General features: G+C 47.6%; 1 long non-coding RNA gene and 1 pseudogene across 1 annotated transcript; one reads left to right on the forward strand and one right to left on the reverse strand.

Annotated features, from left to right (window-relative positions):
- Nucleotides 1-578: 578 nt before the first annotated feature.
- LOC144164870 (uncharacterized) lies at nucleotides 579-2,274 on the reverse strand (annotated as a pseudogene).
- A 14,347-nt stretch (nucleotides 2,275-16,621) lies between these two features.
- Nucleotides 16,622-18,041, forward strand: LOC144165057 (uncharacterized). The gene is made up of 3 exons (XR_013321327.1): nucleotides 16,622-16,827; nucleotides 16,904-16,986; nucleotides 17,859-18,041. It is a non-coding gene; the product is annotated as an uncharacterized LOC144165057 (long non-coding RNA).
- The last annotated feature ends 3,979 nt before the right edge of the window (nucleotides 18,042-22,020 follow it).

Genomic DNA, 22,020 nt, shown 5'->3' on the forward strand with positions numbered 1-22,020 from the left:
GAGACGCCTATGTAGCAGCCATAGCAACCCAGCATGTGGACTTTCGCTGCAGTGCGTCAGGTTTGCACATAAGCCCCGAGTTCACATTCCTGGCTGCCACACCGGATGGGCTCATCGTTTGTGCTTGCTTTGGTGGTGGCGTGCTGGAGGTGAAGTGCCCGTTTTCTGCTAAGGACTCGTGCATCGAGCAGCTTTCACAAAAGAACACATCGTGTCTCATCCCTGAAGCTGGAGACGCAAGACTTTCAAGGAGTCATCATTACTACACCCAAGTGCAAATGCAGATGTTTGTTTGCAAGCGCAACTACTGTGACTGTTGTGTGGACAGTGGAGGACATGTTTGTTGAAAGGATCGCCCTGGATGAAAACTTCTGCTCCATGATGCTGGAGAAGTGCACTCTCTACTTTCAAAAAGTGCTTACTGCTTCCCGAACTCCGCTTCGGCTACTGGAGCAAAACCTCTCGGGCTGCACAGGCGCAGCTCGATGCTGTAGTGATGCAGGGCGACACCCTGAAGAGGAGCTGTACTGCTACTGTGGGGAGCCTGAACATGGTGATATGGTGCAATGTGACGGCAAGCGATGCGAGAGGAAATGGTTCCACTTTGCTTGTGTAGGACTAAAGAGGCCACCAAAGGCCAGAAAATGGTTAAGCAAAGAATGTAGGCAACAAGGCTCGCAGTGAAGTTGACCGAATGAGGCCAAAACATGAACTTTATTGTGGAATGTGCTTGTATACAATTTAGGCGACAGTTTAATGTTGGTCAATTAGCAGAAGCAAATATGCAAAGTTAGGCAGCCATACTTCTTTTTCGTTCCTAATCAAAGGGCACAACAGAGTCGCACACATTTGTCAGGGCAGCACTGACGAACACGATTCTATCAAGTGTAGTCACCTTCTTTCCGTGAACTTCTTTGACGTGCAGTAGATCGAGGGGAACAGTGCTTTTAAGTAATGATTACTTGTTTCGCAGTACTCCAATTACCCGCTCTACGTGAATGTTCACATTTGCCAGCTTTTGTGTAGCCTCAGTAGAATACGCAGACAGCTGTGCTTTCCCTTTCGTGAAAGCTGGAATCTCCAGCTTTGCTCCACACATGCCAACAGCATCCACTATCGTGAAGCCTCGGTCGGCTAGGACAGAGTCCCCAGGCAACAAGTTCTTAAGTATGCCACACGACTCAGTGAGTAGCTTATCGCTTGTGCGGCCGCACCACCCTCTAGAAATGTATGTAATTACTCCTTGTGGAGCAATCCCTATCAAGTACTTCACCGTATTGTGGTGATTGTACGCGGACCATGTCAGTGAATGTGGCTCCATTGAAGACGGCCTGTCCAAAAAAATCTCGAAGCAGTCGAGAATTACTGCAACTTTGTTGCCAAAGGTGCTTTTGAAGGCCATTGGCATCGTTTTCTGAAGCTCCTCCCTTTCGGGCCACGAAACTAGCTCTGTGAGCCTAGTGAAGGCTGCGTCAAGCCACCTGTCTATGATACGCGTCACGGTGGCCTGCGAGACATGGAATCTGGAAAACAGAAGTAATGAAAATCATTACGCTTGATGCACTACATATCATTGTAAGGATGGCCACGGCTAAAAGGTGAAGCTAACTGCTGGGTGTACATGCAATGCAAGCTCCAAAGTGTTTTATGATCACTGCTTAAAGCGCATTTCTATAAATGATAAGTGTAGCTAAAAATCAGCTGAGTCATAAACACTAAAGCTTTAAATGATAACCATTGCAGTGGTGAAGGTAGCAGGAAGTAGGCAGAGAAGCGTAGCAGCAGAAAAAAATGGTCCATGCACATATGAGAAATGGAACCTTAAGCTATGTCTTCTAAATGCAAGTTTAGCCTCAACCACATCAAGAAAACAACCATTTCTTGAAACTTTGGTAGGCAGCTCCGGCTAGTGTGGTGCACATCTGGTTCTATGAGGTCATATACTGCCTTTAAAACCTCATAATTTGGCAGCCCTGTATAAAAGGCTACCATGCCTTCATTGAGTTTTAGTATGCCCTCGGCCAGGTTTTTCTCTGCAAGTTGCTTCTTTAGCGTGTCAACCTCTGATTGTAGGCGGCCGTTCTCTTGTTCAAGGGATGCGATGCGAGCTGCCTGGTCTGATGCATCTTCTTCACCTTCAAGCCCTGCATGGTCAACTTGATGGATGTCACGTTCCACTGCACTACAAACCTTGCAAAATGATTGTTTAATAAACAGACACTCTGAGACTGCTCGTGAAAATCTTACCATCTGGTGCAGCCATCCCTGTTTCATTGTCTGATAGCTCCCAGAAAGACGAATGCCAGCTGAAAAAAAAGTATTGTCAAGCTATGTGGTGCTACGCAGCAAGATGTCATAATTGGTAAACACTTCTGGGCTTACTTGTGTTGGCCCAAGATTGTGTTGCCAGTGGTCCCACACAGCACGGCCTGCTAGCAGCTGAAGTGTAAGTGGAAAGGCATGCTGTCATAGTAACTCAATGCTGTTCCACTGCTGTAATGTAGTAGTCAATGTGAACAACGGGTAACATACCTTCATGCTGGGCTGCTGGCTCTTCTTGGCATGAAGACTGCTCAGCAGCTAAAAAAAAAAGAAACCGAAGATGAACAACTTGCCGCGTGAGCTCATCACTGTTAAATGTAGCAGCCTGAAAACTTCAACTACAGGTGATGAAACGCACTTTCGTATCGGTCAGTCTCTTCCTCCTCGTACAACAGGCCGTTAGTGCCTAAAAAAAGTAGTAAAGTGATTGATCCAAGGTGCTCACTAGGCTACGGTCATACCTAGAGAACCTCCACTGGCGACTGGCATCACGTTCGTGTCTTGGGGACCCAGTACGTGACATTGACGCAGGGGTGAGACAGCTGCGCATACTGCGCATATTTGATACGAATTTGTTTTTCTGCGCCAGACTGCTCCAAAAGCTTGAAAAGTGCAAAAATTGTGCCAGACTGCTCCAAAAGAGTCCGAGAGCCAAGGATTATAACCCTCCCGTCAGTTTCGTCGGAGAAAAAGGCTTACTGACGGCATAATTTTCCAGCACCCCCAAGGTGATGCTGTTTGTAAAAGTTTAATTGATTGATAAGATAATTCATTAAGAAACCTGCATAAAAGTGTCCCCGAGAGAATTTTATCGAAAGTCACAATGTCGCCTGCAACGCAGCGCAAGGAACGCGTCCCGACGCCAAAGCCTCCCGACAAGCCAAAAAAGGCGAGAGTCACAGCCCCGAAAGACGACACATAAACAAACACACACACTCCAGTAGCTCTCACACTAAATAATGGGAAGAGAAAACATAATTCAATGGAACTGTAGAGGCCTTCTTAAAAATCTTGACGATGTATAAGAACTACTGCATGCTAATCAGCCAAGTGTAATGTGTGTTCAGGAAACACATTTGAATTCCAAGCACACAAATTTCTTGAATACTTACATGGTCTTCAGAAAGGACAGGGATGGCTGCACACACTCTTCTGGCGGTGTGGCCATAATTGCCCGGAAATCTTTAGCATGCCACCCTGTCACTCTGAACACTGTCCTTGAGGCTGTAGCAATACGCTTGATAATATTTAATAGGTTGATAACGGTATGCTCCATATACATTCCTCCTGATGTTTCACTTTCAAGCTCTGACGTCGAGGCGCTGGTTGACCAGCTGCCCGAACCGTACATTCTAACAGGCGACCTTAATGCTCACAATTCTCTTTGGGGCTCTTCTCGTACGGATGCCCGAGGTCGCCTGATAGAGAAATTCCTTACATCTTCTGGAGCATGCCTTTTCAACAGTAAACAGCCTACATACCATAACATAGGACACAACACATACTCATGTCTTGACTTGGCGATTGGCTCAGCAGTTCTCTTTCCTCTCCTCGAGTGGGGTGTGGGCACTGACCCATACGGTAGTGACCACTTCCCCACCTCACTCACATACATAGGTAAAGGCCCATGCAGTCCATCTTCCCATAATAGGTTCAATGAAGCACGAGCTAACTGGAATACATTTACAGAGACATCCAAACTACACCACACATCCATAGGACACCTACACGTCCAAGAAGCTACCCAACTGCTCACGGCGCACATCCTCGACGCCGCCGAAAAGTCCATTCCCCACGCCTCTGGTGCCCCGCGCAACCAGCGGAGGCCGTGGTGGAATGAGGACTGTAGGCGGGCGCGAGAGGCCCAGAACAAGGCGTGGGGTGTCCTTCGTCGGTACCCCACGTCGGGTAACCTCATTTTGTTCAAACGGGCCAAGGCGTTAGGAAAACGTGTGCGCCGTGAGGCAAAACGAGAGAGTTGGCGTTCCTTCATAACATCAATAAACTCCTACACAGACACACGGAAAGTATGGACAAGAATACGGAAACTCAAAGGACAGCAAACACACAGCCTGCCTCTGGTCAGCACAACAGGGGACACACTGGAAGACCAGGCTGACACCCTCGCACAACACTTCCAACACGTGTCCAGTTCAGCACACTACACAAACACTTTCATGAAATACAAACAAACGGCCGAAAAGAAACCTATACTAGATAACAATAGGTCAACATCTTCTTATAACTCAGAGTTTTCACTGCATGAGCTGAGGGCTGCTTTGAGCACGTGTAAACCCTCAGCTCCAGGCCCAGACAACATCACATACACAATGATACAACACCTGCACGCAGACACTCTTCTAACACTCTTACACCTATATAACAAGATATGGCTTTCGGGGCACATTCCAAACTCTTGGAAGAAGGCTATAGTTGTTGCTTTTCTGAAAGAGGGAAAGGACCCGTCGTCCCCCTCAAGCTACCGTCCTATAGCCCTGACGAGCTGCCTGTGCAAGCTCTTCGAGAAGATGGTAAATCGCAGGCTCGTGTACTTCCTCGAGTACAACGGTCTTCTCGAGGGCTGCCAGGCAGGCTTTAGGGTGGGGCGATCGACGAACGATCAACTGGTAGCTCTTATTTCGTACATCAAGGATGCCTTCGCGCATAAGCAGTATTGTTTAACTGTGTTTTTCGACCTTGAGAAGGCATACGACACCGCTTGGCGTTATGGGATCCTTAGTGACCTCAAGTCAATCGGTGTTTCGGGTAACATGTTGAACACTCTTGTTAGTTACTTGTCAGACAGAACGTTTAGAGTAAGAGTTGGTTGTGCACTCTCAAAGGTTCACGTGCAAGAAAATGGCGTGCCACAGGGTGGCGTGTTGAGCTGCACTCTCTTTATAGTAAAAATGAACTCTCTTGGTAAGGCACTGCCACCCACAATCTCTTATTCCATGTATGTAGATGACGTCCAGATATCCTATAAATCATGTAATATGTCAATCTGCGAACGTCAAGTCCAGCTTGGTGTCAAGAAACTTGCCGGCTGGGCAGACAACAATGGTTTTAAATTGAATCCTGCAAAAAGTTCCTGCGTTGTGTTCTCCAGGAAGCGTGGGGTCCATCCGGACCCAGACATTCATCTTAATGGCATGTCGCTTCCTGTGAACAAGGAGCACAAGTTCTTAGGTGTGGTGTTTGATCACAAACTCACATTCATTCCCCACATCAAGGAACTTAAAAATAAATGTCTCAAAACAATGAATATACTTAAGGTTCTTTCCCACCAATCCTATGGTTCCGACAAAGAACTCTTGCTTCGCTTGTATACTGCTTTGGTTGGGTCTCGTTTGGACTATGGCAGTGTGGTATATGGGTCGGCGACTAAGACAGCCTTGCGAATTCTTGACCCAGTGCTACACTTGGGCCTTCGTCTTTCGTCGGGTGCTTTTCGCACTAGCCCTGCTGAGAGTCTTTATGTCGAATGTAAAAAGTGGAGCCTTGAGAACCAACGAACATACATGGACTTGCTTTATGCTTTTAAAATTTCATCGCTGAATAATCATCCTTTTTATCCTGTCTTTAATGATACATCAACATCTCTGCTCTTTGTAAATCGCCCATCCGTTCCTCTGCCCTTTTCACTTAGAGTGAGAGAGCGAGCCTCGGATCTAAGTGCTTCGTTTTTAGACGAGTACAGGTCATCCTTTTCTAATAGTTTACCGCCTTGGCAAGTTCGCCCTGTGTCGTGCGACCTTTCTTTTATGAGACTTGACAAAAATCGTGTACCACGAGCTGCAATACTGCAGCACTTTCGCTCTTTGCAGTTTAAATACACATGTGCAGAATTTTATAGTGACGCTTCTAAAACCTCCACTATGGTGTCGTGCGCTGCTCATGGTCCAAAGTTTAATGCAGCCAGAACCATGAGCGTGCACACAACAGTTTTTTCAGCAGAAGCGTATGGAATTTTACTGATTGTACGACACATTCTTGAAAATCAAATTCCCAATTCCATCATCTATACAGATTCTTTGAGTGTTGTTCGTGCACTGTCATCGCATACACCCCCGAAAAACCACATAGTTAATCTTGTATTTAACACTATCATGTCCGTGTATGCACAAAAGCATAAGCTGGTCCTCTGCTGGGTCCCAGGACATGCAGGGATCGCTGGGAATGAGTTGGCAGACGAGAGGGCCGCGCTGCTGCACTCAGGAACACTGTAGATATTACAGCGATACCCTACACAGACCTCAAGCCACACATAAGACAACACCTGCGCAGAACGTGGCAAACACACTGGGACGAACAGACAGACAACAAACTACATGTAATAAAGCCACACTTGGGACGGTATACATCTGACTCTCACAACAGACACACGGAAGTCGCCTTGGGTAGGCTGCGGATAGGGCACACCCATGCGACGCACTCGTATCTGCTGACGGGATCTTGTAGACCCCAGTGCAGCAGGTGCGGAGAAGCCCTATCCGTAGTGCACATTCTAATCACATGCAAGGCACTTCACACAACACGACACAAACACTTCAGAGAACTCTACAGACAACATATCCCACTACATCCATCGTTGTTTCTAGGTGACGAAGCCATTGTTTCCGTGAAACGTGTTTTTGAGTATTTGTCGGACGTCAAGTTTTTAAACCTCATTTCCTATCACGCATCATGAAATCTGGCCCTATACACCAGCCATGCTCATTGTCGTTTTGTGATTTTACTTTTGTTTTTGTTGATTTTACTTAGTGTTTAAGGTATCACCTCTCATATACGACTATTGTTTTGGCGCTCTTTGCCCCAGTTGGCCTTGCGCCATAAACATCAAACCATCATCATCAAGTCACAATGTCGGGTTGCAGATGTTATATTCTGTGCGTTTTTAAAGTTTCCCCATCGAAAAGCATTCCAAAGTCCTGTAGAAAAAATACTTATGTGTATTGAGGCGTCAAACTAATTGTGCAAGTTGATTAACAAACGGCAATTTTTGGAACGCCGTATCTCCGGAACGACATTACTGGGCGCCGCAATCTTGGTGTGGTGAAGATGTGAAAACGTGGCCGTCGGGCGAAGCAGTTGCTTTTGGTTCAGGCAGAGTGCTTTTTGCCTATTTCTACCTTGGTTTTAGTTACCGCGATGGCCGGGTTTACATTTAGTCGTTTGATCTGTTGCGGGACTCCGAAGACGGGAGTTCGTCAAAAACATGGCGCCCTCCAATTCACCGTGTTTCGGCCTTGAGCGTGAGGTGTGGTACGTGCTTGGACTTATTTCGGAGTCATTGCGGTGTTATAAAATGCCAAGTTATTGCAGCTTTTGGCAGCGAGCTTGCGAGCGGTGGGATTGGGATGGTCGACACTGCAGAGGGGGCAGCGCAGGCTACATCGCCGCAAAATGTTCAAGCAGTGTCCGATATCAGGACGGGCTATTATTTCACACTACTAATAATGGTTCGTTTATCTGAAGTGAAATGTAATGCCCAGAGGGAGGCGGCTAAACATACCAACGTTACTCAAATTACGATCGTAGGGAACATGCACCTTGGGGATTGAAGTGGGAGGGCTGGTGGGGTGCGACGACTGTCACCTCGCTTTGCGCAACATGTGCCGAAAAGCCGAGTATGGGATTACCAAAAAAAATTACACCATCTTCCCACGTGGGAACCCTGAGGAGATGCAAAGCCGTGTAAACTCGTGCAAATTCGAGATGCTTTGTATCCCCTCAGGGTTCCCACGTGGGAGGATGGAGTAATTTTTTTTGCTTTTCGCCTCCATCAGAAACGCGGCCGCCGCGGCCTGGAAATGAACCCGCGACCTCGTGCTCAGCAGCGGAACGCCTTAGCCACTGAGCCACCGCGGCGGGTCACTGCCAGAAGCGTTGGCGTCTATTTTCAGCTCATCGGACGGCGCAGACCGAAGCAGCAACTGAAGGGAGCGGCGGGGCGAACCTGGTTTATCTGAAGTGGCGAGGAGGAGGGGAGAAGAGAAGAAGCGCGCACAGCTGTTGGGGAGAGGAGAGTGACGCTATCACAGCTGGATTGGAGAGGGGGAGAGGAGGAGCAGCGCACACAGGTGGTGTGGAGGGGAGACAGTGACGTTATCACAGCTGGCATGGAGAGGAGCTGAGGTGCGGACGGACGCCGGAAGGACAACGGACATAGTCCCGAGCAAGAGATGCTTTGCATCTAAAATAACAATTTCGGCATTCACATGGTAATACGATTGCTTAATTTCTCGATTCGATATTTTCAACCGAACTCTACGCTATCTATTCATAGAGCTTAAGAATTAAAAATGGTTTTTAAAAAAAGTAGTGCAGTTCGTACCTTGTGATACTCTGGTAGAAACAGCTTTATTGAAAGTCTGTTTCAGTGTTATGTAGGTTCAAAGCCGATTAAAAAGTGCACTTTTCCCCTGTGAGTTGCCAAAAATTTGATTTTTTAAGCTCCTAAGGTGACATAATAAATGTCGTTCTTCTGCTCCAAATCAAGGTTCCTCTGCTCCGAAATTGAGATTTCGCTGCTCCAAAAACTGCTCCCAGATCTGATTCAGCTGTCTCACCCCTGTTGACGTGAAACTTCTGCTTCGGACCTCGCACGAGCCCTGTTCTGGCAACGCTTGTATCTGGGCAGATATTATCCCAGCCGTTTAGGTTTCATTAGATCGTTACTGTTACAGCGGCAGAAAACAAAGCACTTTCGTACCTGTCCCCAGCTTCGTTTTTGTCGATCATGGTCGACATGTAGCTGAGGTTGAGGCTGGGCGCCCATTCGGACTTCATCTCGTCCATGAAGTACGCTGGCCGACCTAAACAGAGAATATTTCAAGTACTATTGCGCAAACGGCGAAGCGAGAGATGAAAGAATTGATTCCGCATCATCCTCACCTGTAACGAAGTGCGCGCCACAGACTCGGTAATGAGTCGCTTCATCATCGATGTCTTCCCGGCGAATTTGTTGCAGCCAGAGCGCTCTTCTTCCGGACAAAACGTTTGCCGTTTTTGAGCACTACCCCAGCCTTGGCTTAGGTATGCCAAAAAAACCGATGCGCTTGAAATTCTCGTCGTCCGGTCCGTTGCGCGTCCGGTTGCTGCAGCCGTAAACCGCACAGTTCACCAGTTCGAGGCGGAAACTGCTAACTACTTAGGCCAAGGCGTTAGCAAACCCACGACACGACAGACCCTTCGCCTAATCACTCAGCTTCATAGCGGAAGGCAACTGTTGAAAGCACGGTAACGCGTTCAGCTCGACGAGGGGCACACACTCGCACAATCCACAAGCACGGTGGTCTCGCACACCATTGCATCACACTTGAGACACGCGTGAATGTAACGTCAGCCGCGGCAGTTCGAAGAAACACAAGAAACAAACAAATCCAGCGAGCCCGCGTGAAGCAAACCACGCTAGTCGCCCTGCCGTACGTGCGCCGTCGCAAAACTCAACCGCACAAATGGAGTCGGCGCCGCCACGCAGGTAGCGCCGCCGCGCGGCCGAGTGCCTGTGAATACACCCTATAGGCTCCGCGCAGTCAAGTTTGCGAGCGAGCGCAGCGCCATCTACTGCGCCTCCGCGCAACACTGGGTAGGCCGTGCCGCACCGTCCTGGCCGGCCGCCTGCTCTGGGCACTGTGCACGCACCCTTGCAAAAGCGTCTATTAAGTGCTTAGGTGTGCTCATGTTTGCGGAATACGCTACGACGGCGACAGGATGGAGTGTTATCGACCGAGAGGCTTTAGAAGAAACAACGCAGAAGGAAAGCTACCGCCTTCGCTGCCCTGATTCGTCCGAGTTGGGAGGGCTGGTCACAGCCTCATAGGCGGCACATGTTTCCGTGAAATTTTTAGAAAATACAATGGCGATGACTACCAAGCAGATTGCATGCTGCTGTCAAAGTAAAGTATATCGGTTTGCCAGCTGTTAATACTCATAAGCTTACAACAAATTTCTCCTTAGCGAGTACGCGCTCATTGGCAGTATTTGCACGAAGGTTGGTTTATCTGCATCATGCATGCGCCTTCCACGGCCTTTATAATGAAAATTCATGCGGCACGTAACACGCAGCCGCGTTTTAATTGTAAGAGAACTTATTGATGGCTGCAACATTTCACCCATTTCTTGGAAATATATGATTGCCTTTAAACAAAGTAGCGCCATTTGTTTGAAAAGAAAGCTGTCAAAAAGTCGAAATACCTACGCCAGTACAAGGTGTAAAAGCAACGCATGTGGGATTTTTGCGCTGCAGATAGATACTGTTCAACAAAACAAAGTCGTTTTAACGGGGCTCAGAACAGCAACTTCAGAGAACAATAAGAAATAAGCGGAGTTTATGATAATTCTAATATTTGGAGGCCCTGCTTACCCTTTCAAAAGGAAGAGATAGTATTAAATCGTTCACGGGCATTTCCTGGAGGGCTTGGAGCGAAACCCGTGTACGCTGTGAATTATTCACGGAAAAGGAGAGGGAAGGCACAGAGGTTGAAGTCTTCCTTTCGCTCCTGAGGCGATCCTGCTTGACCTTGTGCACGGAGCAAGAAAACGTGTTCGCTGCGTGATCTCGGGGTGGGACGAACTGGCACCAGCGGAAACGAACTGCAGGGGCGAGGAGCAGGACGCATTCTGGGAATGTTTGGTGATAATTCCAGCCGTGACATTGAAAATCGTCGTCAGGTTCGTTTCCCGGCCGCAGCAGTCGCTTTATGATAGAGGCGAAAAGCGAAAATGCCCGTGTGTACGAGATTTCGGCTCACGTTAAAGATCCCTAGGTGTCCAAAATGAATCCCGATCCCTCCACTACGGCGCGCCTCATCGCCTGTCTGGCGTCGGCGCGTTGAACCGCACAATCAATCAATTGAAAATCTCCGGCAGTTGGTGCGCAGTTCTCGTGCTTCCCACTCGCCTGATCCATATTGGAGCCCGCGTATTTAAGGTAATTATACTTGCTTTGAAGTCAATGCTACTAGCACGTAGCGCAGCGTACAGACCGCACTACACCCAAACAATCGATCCTGTGAGACGGAGCACCGTCCTCGCGAAACCACAGCGGTCCGCGATTTCAAGTATGCCAACAAAACGGCTTCTTTCCAGTGCTGTGAACAGTTCATTAATTTGTGCTTTCTAGCAGAAACACAAATTCACTGAAAAAACTGGGTGGAAACGTGAAAACGTGCGCACGAAATGCTCCACATGCGTGGCACTGGGAAGTCAATATCGCTTGCCCCCCTCCCCGTACGCGTAGTCAACAGTTCAATCCTTCAGTTTATTCCTAGCCCTGCGCGGTACAATTACTGTAGAATGTTGTAATTAATTTAAAACTTAAAAATTGCCTGTACAGCATTTCATCCGCTGCCGCCAAGCAGGAGCGCAACCGAAACCCGAGCACGCTGGCGAGCGGTGGCCGTCCCAGTATTATTCATATACCCCGATGGCGGCGCTGGGTGTCGCGGCTCAATGTCGCCCTCTGTTCACTGCACGGCGCCTATAGTTAGTGTAAGGTCATGAACACCTATGTTTTCTTTCTTCTCCGCGCACAACACGATAGCGGTGACCGTCGGTGATGTCACGCATGTTGGTCACGGGTTCGGTGTTTACTCTCGCTAATGAAGCCATTACCGCCGACATAACTGTCTTGCTTGAAAGGACTGCTGCGAGCTGCTTATGGAATGGCAAACCAACAAAAAAGCTGCCTGTATGGACAAGGTCACGTCCTCATATGACTTGTGACACACTGCACATTCCACTTGCAGCTGTTGCCGCTCCTGAACGGCTCCCGTTGTCTCCGCGAGGATCACTTTGCACTCCACGCAGTAAAAATTAAAAACAATCTCTGAGAGGTTTACACCGCAGAGCTTCTTGAAAAGGTATTTGCTTTCGGGAAACACCTTTTTGCCAAAGAGCTTGTTGAACAGCTTTTGGACAGCCTCGATCGCTGCCCACGACAGTCCGAACTTAATGGCAACATCCAAAAGCATAAGGCGTCACCACGGGTCAGCGGCTGCGAATCTGCTGATAGCGTGGCCAATCCTTCGCAGTCAAACAAGTCACTCAGTCTCGGGCCAGCATTTTCACTGCTCGGCTCGTTGCCCAGTTCATCGGGAAGCGGCGACGTTGGCGGCGTCACGGACTCGTCTGAAACCTACTCGTCCTCACTGAACAGCTCCCACTCAGGACACTCCTCATCACTGAACAGCTCTCGCGAAGGACACTTCTCATCACTGAACAGCTCCCCCAGATGTCGTTCTGGCTCTTAACTCTGGTCCGTCTGTTTTGTGGGTCGCACGTCACTTGGGCTAGATGCTGCAGGCAGCCTTATCGTTTGGCGGCATTGAGCCGAAGTAGAGGGTCGATGGGAAATTTCTTCCTCGTTGGCTAGGCGCCATCTCGTTGACTTTGGTAAAGGGACGGTCTAATCTGGATCGAGATACGTTTTTCGTCTCTTTGGCGGAGCCATGCCGAAGCAATTTCTGGGTCAACTAATCGCACGAAAAAACTTTCTCGAGCACCGCGCAAAGGAGGCAAGACGCCATAAGAGATGCCATCATAGCAGGAGCAGGAGGGAGCCAATGTCGCCGTCGATGCCGTCGATAGGTTACCTTGAACTGCACAGCAGCTCTGCATCTTTGGCAATTTATTCAGCAGTTTTAGGCCATTCGAGAGCAAATATTTTATAACGTGTACATTAAACTGATGCTTTTTGAATAAAGAAGGAAAGGCGTCATCTTCTATTTATTTTACGTATGGATTTTGTTCTCTGACCAGCCCAATATCAAGCCAAACAGAGACGATGCCAACATGGCGCCTTCTACAGGCTAGCATAAAGTTTTTCTTCCCTCCATGCCTTCTAGCTAGTAGTCGTAGAGAGCGTGGACAGACGTTCGAGAAAAGCATAAGCCATTTACAGCGCTTTTTGGTGACCCATATTTCATAACCCAGTGCTTTCAGCAATGTTGTTTCCGTGAATTTGTGGACACGCCACGCTTTGTTCGCGCTTGTCCGTTTTGTGCAAGATGCCGATAATCGGCTGACTCTTATACACGTCGAGGACATTGTTAAATTCAACCCGAACAATGAAGATGACTTTGACAGCCGCATTACATATTCTGCCTACTGACACGACGATGGTGGCGAGAACAACGGAGTTTACGTGACCCAGATTCTGAAGTTGGCAGGTAAGTTCACCTTTGTTTTGTTTCACGCGTGTGTGTGTTTAGAAGGAGGCCTTGTCGGGCGCGCACTTTTCCTCCGATATGCGGATCGCTGGCTGGCAGTCGCCTCAAACAATATAAAAAAACCTTCAGCTTACTGCTCGCAGGATGGTATGATTTGTATCGCTGCACACATTGATTTCCTCCTTTTCGACACCTCGTGGTTCTTTAGTGCGTGCAAACAATGAGGAAAGGGCCAAGGACGTTTGCGGCTGACCACGCTGCGAGCACATTGCAACGTGAGGGAGTTCATCATCGATCGGTTACCAATTAAGTGGAATTACCCGCTTGCGCTATACTGCAACCGCACGTTTTTTGCACAGGCTACCTCTTTTTAACGTCATGATCAATTCCTTAAATTTCTACGCATTGTTTTTCTTTGCTGGGGTGCAATGGTAAGCGTGGCTGTCGGCTCAGGACAAAGCATTGATCTGCACTTTAGGAATTCACTTTTTCAAATTAGTTAATCAAATTATTTCAGTTATATCAATATTTTGAGAGGTTGGGGTGGGGTGGTACGTTTGAGGTCGCTGTTGTCACAGCATGGATAACCACGCACAGGTGCTCCAAATGTTAAAAGGAGCACAAGAGCGGTGGCCGGAGCCGGCCAAACTGCATGCCAGCGCTGTGAATAGATGCGCCGCAGATAGCGAGATTGTTTGACCACATCCGGCTGGTCCATCTCTACGTCCTGACGCCCGCCTTATCGCCCAATGCGCTTTGTCCCGTGTACAGTCGCGGGCGATTTGAAGGTAATCGCGTGAGCTTCGACCGATAAAGACGATAACGCCCCCGCGCGGTATTTTTCGGTGTGCCTGGGACCTAGTATATATATTCTCCTCTCCCTCGGTCGCTGTTCCTTCAGGCAGTCATCACTCCCACGGCTAGTAAACCACCGCTTTGTGGTGATTTTGCGTGGTTGTAATCACTTGTGGGCTTTCTTCTTGGTTATTGTGAGCACCGATAGCACCCATTGTTATAAACGCCCAGTATTTCTCGACAATGCATTTGTCCGCACCTTTTCGAGAACTGCTGTGAGGTACGAGTGGGATGTCATCACTGCATTCGCGATAAAAAAAGAGGAAGGGGTTTCTGGTTTTGCTAAGGGAGTGAGGACCGCTTTAATAATCAGCTACGGAGGGAGAGAAGAATGCGCAGACAAGGAACCAGGCGCACTAAAACAAGCTGCGCGGGTGCGTTATTGTCGTGGTTGGTCTATGCTAGCGCGATTACCTTCAAATCGCACGCGACTGTACTTGGTTGTCTGCATAGTCGTAGCACTTTTCCCAACATGTATATTTACATAACCTTTCAAATTTTGTTGAAATATTAAATGATTCTTTAAAATGTTTCGCTACAGCCACAAAGGAGCTCATGAACGAGAAAATGCGTTCGAAAAGAGTGGCTATACCCAAGCTGAACGCATCAGATGTTTCCGACGTCGACACTGACAAGGATTTTGAGGAGGACGCTTCTTCTGCTCGGAAGCATCTGAGAGCAGTAATTTTTTTCTTAATTTTCTTTTTTTTCCCTTTGTGAGTGCACTGGTTAAATTAATCATGGCCAACCGCTTTTCTGCATGAAAAGTGCGTTAAATAATATCTAGCTGTTTGTATGCAGGAGGAGGAAAAAAGCTCAAGAACAGAGCTGCTGCCAAGCAGATTCAATTTCAAGAAGTGTTACGGGAACACACTCCCCTACACACGCAGCATGCACTTGAGGCCAATACTACTGTCAGCAAGCAGGCAGCATCTGGAAAAGTATTTCAAACATTTCTTTCTGCTAAAGATGAAGTAACTAAATTCACTAATTATCTCCAGGCGAACTTGAGAAGCCAGACAGTCCCACAGCCTGGCACTGATAGTGTGCGGGCAACCTCTGCATTGCTGAAGTGCCTACTGCACCATGCAGCTACAATGAGAAGGTATATATCAACTCGATCATGTTTGATTGTGCCTGTGCCTGCTTAGGCTACGTTCGTGTTTCTACTGATATTTCTTTTTAATCATTACTTGGATGTTATCTTTAAAAAAGAAACCACTGCTTGTAAAACAGTAGAATGAATGGGGACTGCTTCTGCTGTCATTAGTTTCCATAAATACAAAAGAATGGTTACAACTTCTCCACCAAGAAAAGTTTTGTTTGAAACCACTCAATATATTTTGAATTTCTGGAGCTCTCAATTCCTTCTCACACATTCAATAGAAATTTAAACAACTTTACATTTTCTCGCGTGGTTTAGGATAGCGAAAAAATGGAGTTTATGAGGTACAGTTATTTTACTCAGCCCTCTGGGAGCAATGTAGGCAAGTGCAGTGTCTGTGTTTGTAACTTTTTTGTATGTGCAGAGAAAAAAACGGCCAAGGCTCTCCCCAGACACAAGCACAAGCTCGGATGACTGTCTCATTTCATCGGCTGAGCTTCAGAATGCACAGAAAGAAGCCGAATTTTGGAAGAAACAGTTTCGACTCCAACAAAACCATACTGCAACTTTGAGGGACCGTATATGGTTTCTAGAAAAAACATTGGAGACGCAGTTGACGGCATGTTAGGCCTTTCTTTACTTTTTATGGCGTTGTTTTGTGTAGCTGCTGATTGCAAAGGAGAAGTTTGAACCTTTCACATTTTTAGATATTTGTGTCAACTGAACCTCAATTCTCTTTTCAGTGCACAACACGATTGCTGACTTTAAAAAAAGCCAAATTGGTGAGCATATTCAACTGCATGAAAAATTATTCTATCTTGCGAGCTGTCTGCAGTACGGCTGAACGTACAAGGCATGGAGCCTGTTCTACCTGCACAGTAGGGCAGTAAAAATATCTTTCGATGGTTCTGAGGACAATTGTCGCTATGCGACAGCCTGCCTTTGTAGAATGTCACTGGCTGTTAGCCGTGCTGCATTGGTATATTGGTCAAGCATAATGTGGCATATGCAGTGCTGCCAACAAGTTGTTGGATGAACTTAGACATACTTTGCGGAGTACCTGCCCTACTGCACACAAACATGCTAGTATTCAATGTTTTGACTGACCCAAAGCATTGCTTTTGGTTTTCGTAATAGCTAATGGTTGCTCATGTTGCTGTGTACATTGTATACCCTGTGTAAAAATACTGGCCTTGTTGTCAGGCTTGCATGCAATAATTGAGGGCTGTTATTATTGGATTCAATTTCAATTTGCAGCTGTGGATCCCCCAGAGGCTCCAGTTAATGGCCACCACAATGATGTCGGCAGTGAAGATTGCCACCAGGCTGACTTGGGGACACCTCCAAACAATCAAATGGAGGGTGGTGCAGGTAGAAACATATCAAATAGTATATTTCATTTCATTCCTCTTTTTATTTCTCTTATGATTTTTTTTTGTTGCTGCAGCGGCCTCCCCTCCCATTGAAGGCGCAGTGAACCCTGGGCCTGACGAGGAGCCTGCGGCATTTTGTGCAACAAGCGATGGACGCGTAAGTTTAACTTTTCTTCCAGTGTTATAAAAATAATGTCATGTCTCATGTAAAAACTGTTGATTTGAAGAACAACAGTATGCTGCAATGTCAAATAAGTAGGGCATGCCAACAATTTGATTCTTGAAAAAAAGTGAGTTACTGTAGTCTGTTTTTTGCTTAATGGTGACAGTCAACTTTAACGAGCAACTGTAGTGGTCATCCTTCTCGCCCTTGAAAAACTGAAAAAAGCATTCATTGTGGCCATGACGTCTGAACAGACGGCTGCACTGGTCTTTCTTTGTCCTTCTCCACATCCTCACTCAGAGCGACTCATTCTGTGATTCTGAACTGAGATATGATGCCCTCATCTGCCAGTGCATCCCACACCCCTGTATTTTTTTGCCTGTACATTGATGTAGACTGCAAAGAACACGTCTTGAAAAGCATCCGCCATGGACGTTTTAGATTGGCTTAATGCAATCTTAAAGTAGATTTCGGCGCCCAAGAAAGGTCTCCAGGGGGTCAAAATTAATCGGGAGCCCTCCACTGCTGCGCACCTTATCGCCTGCATTGTGTCGGCGCGTTAAACCCTACAATCGATCAATGAATGCTATCTTGGCGTCTCTCTTCGAGAGGGAAAAATGACAAAACACACAAGGAATCTACTTGTGTTTGAATTAACAGAGCATATACATAGAATTCTATAAAGCTAGTCTGGACCAAATCGTACAATTCGAATTATTCACAGATTTGAATAACTGATGTTCGAATTCACAGGTTTTTGCTGTATACTTCCCTAAAGACAATTACTCTAGCCTTGCTATTGCGCCTACTGGGTGTAATACTATTATGACAGTGCTTGCCCTTTTTCGAATCTCTTTTTATTCCAGTTCCACCTATGTGGCAAAGTATTTGCCACAAAAGAGCAGGCAGACAAACTTTTTAAAAATAAAAGGCCCTCCATCCTAGTGAGGGATGCCGCTCACGTGATTTGGGGCCCGCCTAATTGGCGGAGCGCAGTGTAAACGGAAGGCTGGCCCCCTGTAAAAACGTCAACCAAGGAAGTAGCGCCTCAACAGCTGACACCGGCAAAGTTGAATGTTGTTTACGGTAAGTGCTGCTTTATAATTTGAGCGAGTATAATAATTTAGATTCTTCTTTTTCAGCATGCCTGGATCACAGGGGCAAACTGAAAAAAGCGAGATCACTGTGGCAGCATCCAGTGTCCCCCGCATCCTGAGCGAGAAGATCCAAGATGTTAAAAAAAAGCTGAAGCTTGCAAAAGCCTAAACAACGCCAAAGTTCCTTGCACTGTCGGCAAGATTCTAGTCAAGTCAGCAAGTCGGCACGAGCAGTAAATAAAAAATTTAAAATAGTGCTTCCACGAGTTCTGGGACATTTCAGCTTGCACGACAGCAGAATTGCTTAGTGCAAGCTAAAAGCTTATTTATTTATTAGCCCTTAGTGTACAATGAATGCTACTACTTTAGTTATCCAGCAGTCTTGCAAAAAAATTGAATTGGGAAGCACGTCCGTTTTTCTTGTACCTGTAGCACATCGATTTAGCAGAATTTATGAAAATCCGAGTTGAGAATGTAACGCAAGCCCCCAACATATAGCTGGAAATGCAGTTGGAGATTAAACCAGACTTCACAGATTTCCACCCAAAAATTCAACCGGGAATTTTGCATTCCCAGCTGGATTATGAAACTGGAAATCTCTCCCAGCTGGGAAATTTCCCAGCTGGAAGAGCAAATTTCCAGCTAGAAATTCTGGACGGGAATTTCGCATTCCCAGCTGGATTAAGGAACCCGAAATCTCTCCCAGCTGGAAAATTTCCGAGCTGGAAGAGCAAATGTCCAGCTAGAAATTCTGGATGGGAAGTTTGCATTCTCAGCTGGATTATGGGTCTGGAAATCTCTCCCAGCTGGAAAATTTCCAAGCTGGGAGAGATTTCCGGTTCCATAATCCAGCTGGGAATAGAAATTTTCTTCATGTGGGCAGTGTTCCTTGTTAGGCAAGGACTTCTTCATGGGCAGATCCATCACTTCCATTCCATCTACTGACACTTCCGTTATTTTCTTCGATTTGAATCCTGAGCACCCCTTTGTAGGTGAACCTCTAATAGCAATTCCACTGCTTGTGGCCACATTTTCCTTGGCAATGTTTTCGGCTTCACCGAGCAGAGAAAGTATGCCAACATCCCATTCAAGAGATGGAAAGAGTACTGCAGAGCCAATAGCCAAGTCGAGGTGTGAATAAGTGTTGTGTCTTATAATATGATATGTAGGCTTGTTTTTATCGAATAGGCATGCTCCCGAAGCTGTTAGATATTTTTCGATAAGGCGACCTGGGGCATCCGTGCGGGCAGAGCCCCAAAGAGAGTTATGTGCGTTGATGTCGCCTAAGACAATGAAAGGTGCGGGTAGCTGATCTACAAGGCCCTCGAAATCCGAGCTCGAGAGCTGGAAATCGGGAGGGATGTAAACGGAGCATAGTGTTATTAGCCTATTGAAAATTATGGTACGAATGGCGACAGCCTCAAGGACGGTCTGTAACTGGGTAGTGTGACGCGCCAAGGACTTTCGGGCAATGATGGCCACACCCCCGAAAGATGTACCACCACCATCCCTGTCCTTCCTAAATACCAGGTAACTATTCAAGAAATTTGTATGTTTGGAATTTAAATGGGTTTCTTGTAGGCATAGGACACTTGGCGGATTGGAGTGCAGTATCTCGTACACATCGTCAAGATTTTTAAGTAGGCCTCTACAGTTCCATTGTATTATGTTTTCTCTTCCCATTATTTAGTGTGAGAGCTACAGGAGTGTGTATGTGTATGTGTCGTCTTTCGGGGCTGTGACTCTTGGATTGGTCTTTTTGGGCCTTTCTGTAGGCTTGGACGTCGGAGGCCGCTCCTTGCGCTGCGTTGCAGGCAAGAACGGCACGACGTCCATCTCGTCGTCCGATGTCCTGGGTGTGCCCGTCGAACCGGGTCCCCCGGACTTGTCCCCCCTTCGGGAGCCCTTCGTTTGAGCCGCCACCGCCGCGGGTGTCGGGGGCACCAGAAGTGGCACGGGCGGTGCGGCACGGTGGGAGCCGATGCGCGGCCCCCGGTGTCCATCCCCTCGGCACCCCCCAACGCAATGGAGGACGGGGAGCAGGGGCGGGAGCGCCATCGGTTCCAACAGAGACGGTTGGAACCACAACCGCTGCAGCCTCCGCAACCGGCGTGGTGCGGGGTTGGGCTGCATGAGGCAACCCAGGGGGGGGGCGGGGGCTGGACCAAGTCCGACTCGCGGTACTGGGCCCCAGCCGAAACCAGACGCCGCTCCGCCCCCCTGCGAGCTGCGTCGGTGTACCTCCCCAGGGAGAAAGAGGCGAACCTCTTTCGCGCCTCTGGGAAGGTGATGTTCTCAGTGATATTGATGTTGATGATCTTTTTCTCTGTTTAAAATTTTTCACATTTGGGGGAGTACGCTGCATGCGGCCCCCCGCAGTTGACACAAGTGAGGGTGTCGGATGGGCAGTTGTCGCTGGGGTGATCGTACGCCGCGCATTTTGCACAAGTCGTTCGGCCACGGCAAGAGTTTAAACCATGCCCGAACCGCTGGCACTTGAAGCAGCGGCGCGGGTTCGGAATGTGAGGACGAATGGAGCAACGAATGAAGCCGGCATTTATATATTGTGGAAGTGCCGAGCGGTCAAAGGTCAGGATAATGTGTTTGGTGGGGATTATCTTGTCGTCCCTGCGCATCGTGATGCGCCGCACAGCTGTGACGCCCTGATCCTTTAAACCTTCCAGAATGTCGGCATCTGTTTCCGTCAGGAGATTTGTCTGAGAAATCACACCCTGAGAGCTGTTTAGGAACCTGCGGGGCGTGACCCTGATGTCCAGATCTTGGATGCGGGTTCGTGCACGAGTGCGGGCTTGTTCTTCGGCACTGAGTTCTACAAGGATTTCTCCGGTCCTAAGCTTTTTAGCTTGATATTTGCCACCTAAGGTGCTTTGCAGAAATTTAGAAATCAAGAATACGGACATGAAAGCGACAGGTCTTGCTGAGTCAGCTGACTCAATCACAAGAAAACGAGCATAGTTATTCACGGTTGTTGATAAGACATTTGTTGGAAGAGGTGGGAACGAAACTTCGGTGCGGCCCCTTTTCGGGTGCCGATCATGTTTGGGGGAAGGGGGGTTTGAAAAATGCCATATGATACATTGGAAAGCAGGGAGACGGGGGTACTTTCTTCTTTGACCTTACCCTGGTAGTCAAAGAGGTCCCGGAGCTCCCTGCCTGGTAGACAGGCAGGAAGCCCATCGGCCGGAGCTTGACCAAGGCTCCGACGGCCACCGTTCACGGCTTCTAACCTTTCACCTTTCAACTTCTAGCCACGGTAGGTGACAGCTTAAGTATGGGGGGCACGGGGTACGCGGTGTCGCCACTCACCGTCACCAAGATTACTCAAGGTGCCCCGTGCAGGGTAGGTATAATCTTTGACGAAAAGCTCACATTCGTGTCACACATAAAACAACTAAAACATAAATGCTTAAAAACAATGAATATCCTGAAGGTTCTGTCGCACATCTCTTTTGATGCTGACAAACAACTTCTTTTACGTGTTTTTACCAGCTTGATAGGTTCACGATTGGACTATGGTAGCGTTGTCTATGGGTCAACCACTAAAACATCCCTCAGAATGCTAGACCCTGTGCTTCATCTAGGGCTCTGCTTGGCGTGTGGTGCTTTCCGGACTAGTCCAGTTGAAAGCCTTTATGTAGAGTGCAACAAATGGAACTTACAACGTCAGCGAGCATACACAGACCTCCTCTATGCTTTTAAAATTTCATCCATGCCTCAACATCCTTTTAAATCAGTTTTTCATGATACCTCCATGACTGAACTCCTTTTAAATCGACCATCGTTCTCTGCGCCCTTCTCTTACAGAGTTAGAGAGGAAGCGTCAGAGCTTGCTGTCTCCTTTTTAGATACCATCCAAAGTTCTGTAACAGATCTCATAGCACCATGGCATCTCTGCCCTGTATCATGCGAC

Source organism: Haemaphysalis longicornis, unplaced genomic scaffold (genome assembly GCF_048455015.1).
Source record: "Haemaphysalis longicornis isolate Haplotype H1 unplaced genomic scaffold, Haemaphysalis longicornis Haplotype H1 scaffold_14, whole genome shotgun sequence".
In the NCBI taxonomy this organism is placed as follows: Eukaryota; Metazoa; Arthropoda; class Arachnida; order Ixodida; family Ixodidae; genus Haemaphysalis; species Haemaphysalis longicornis.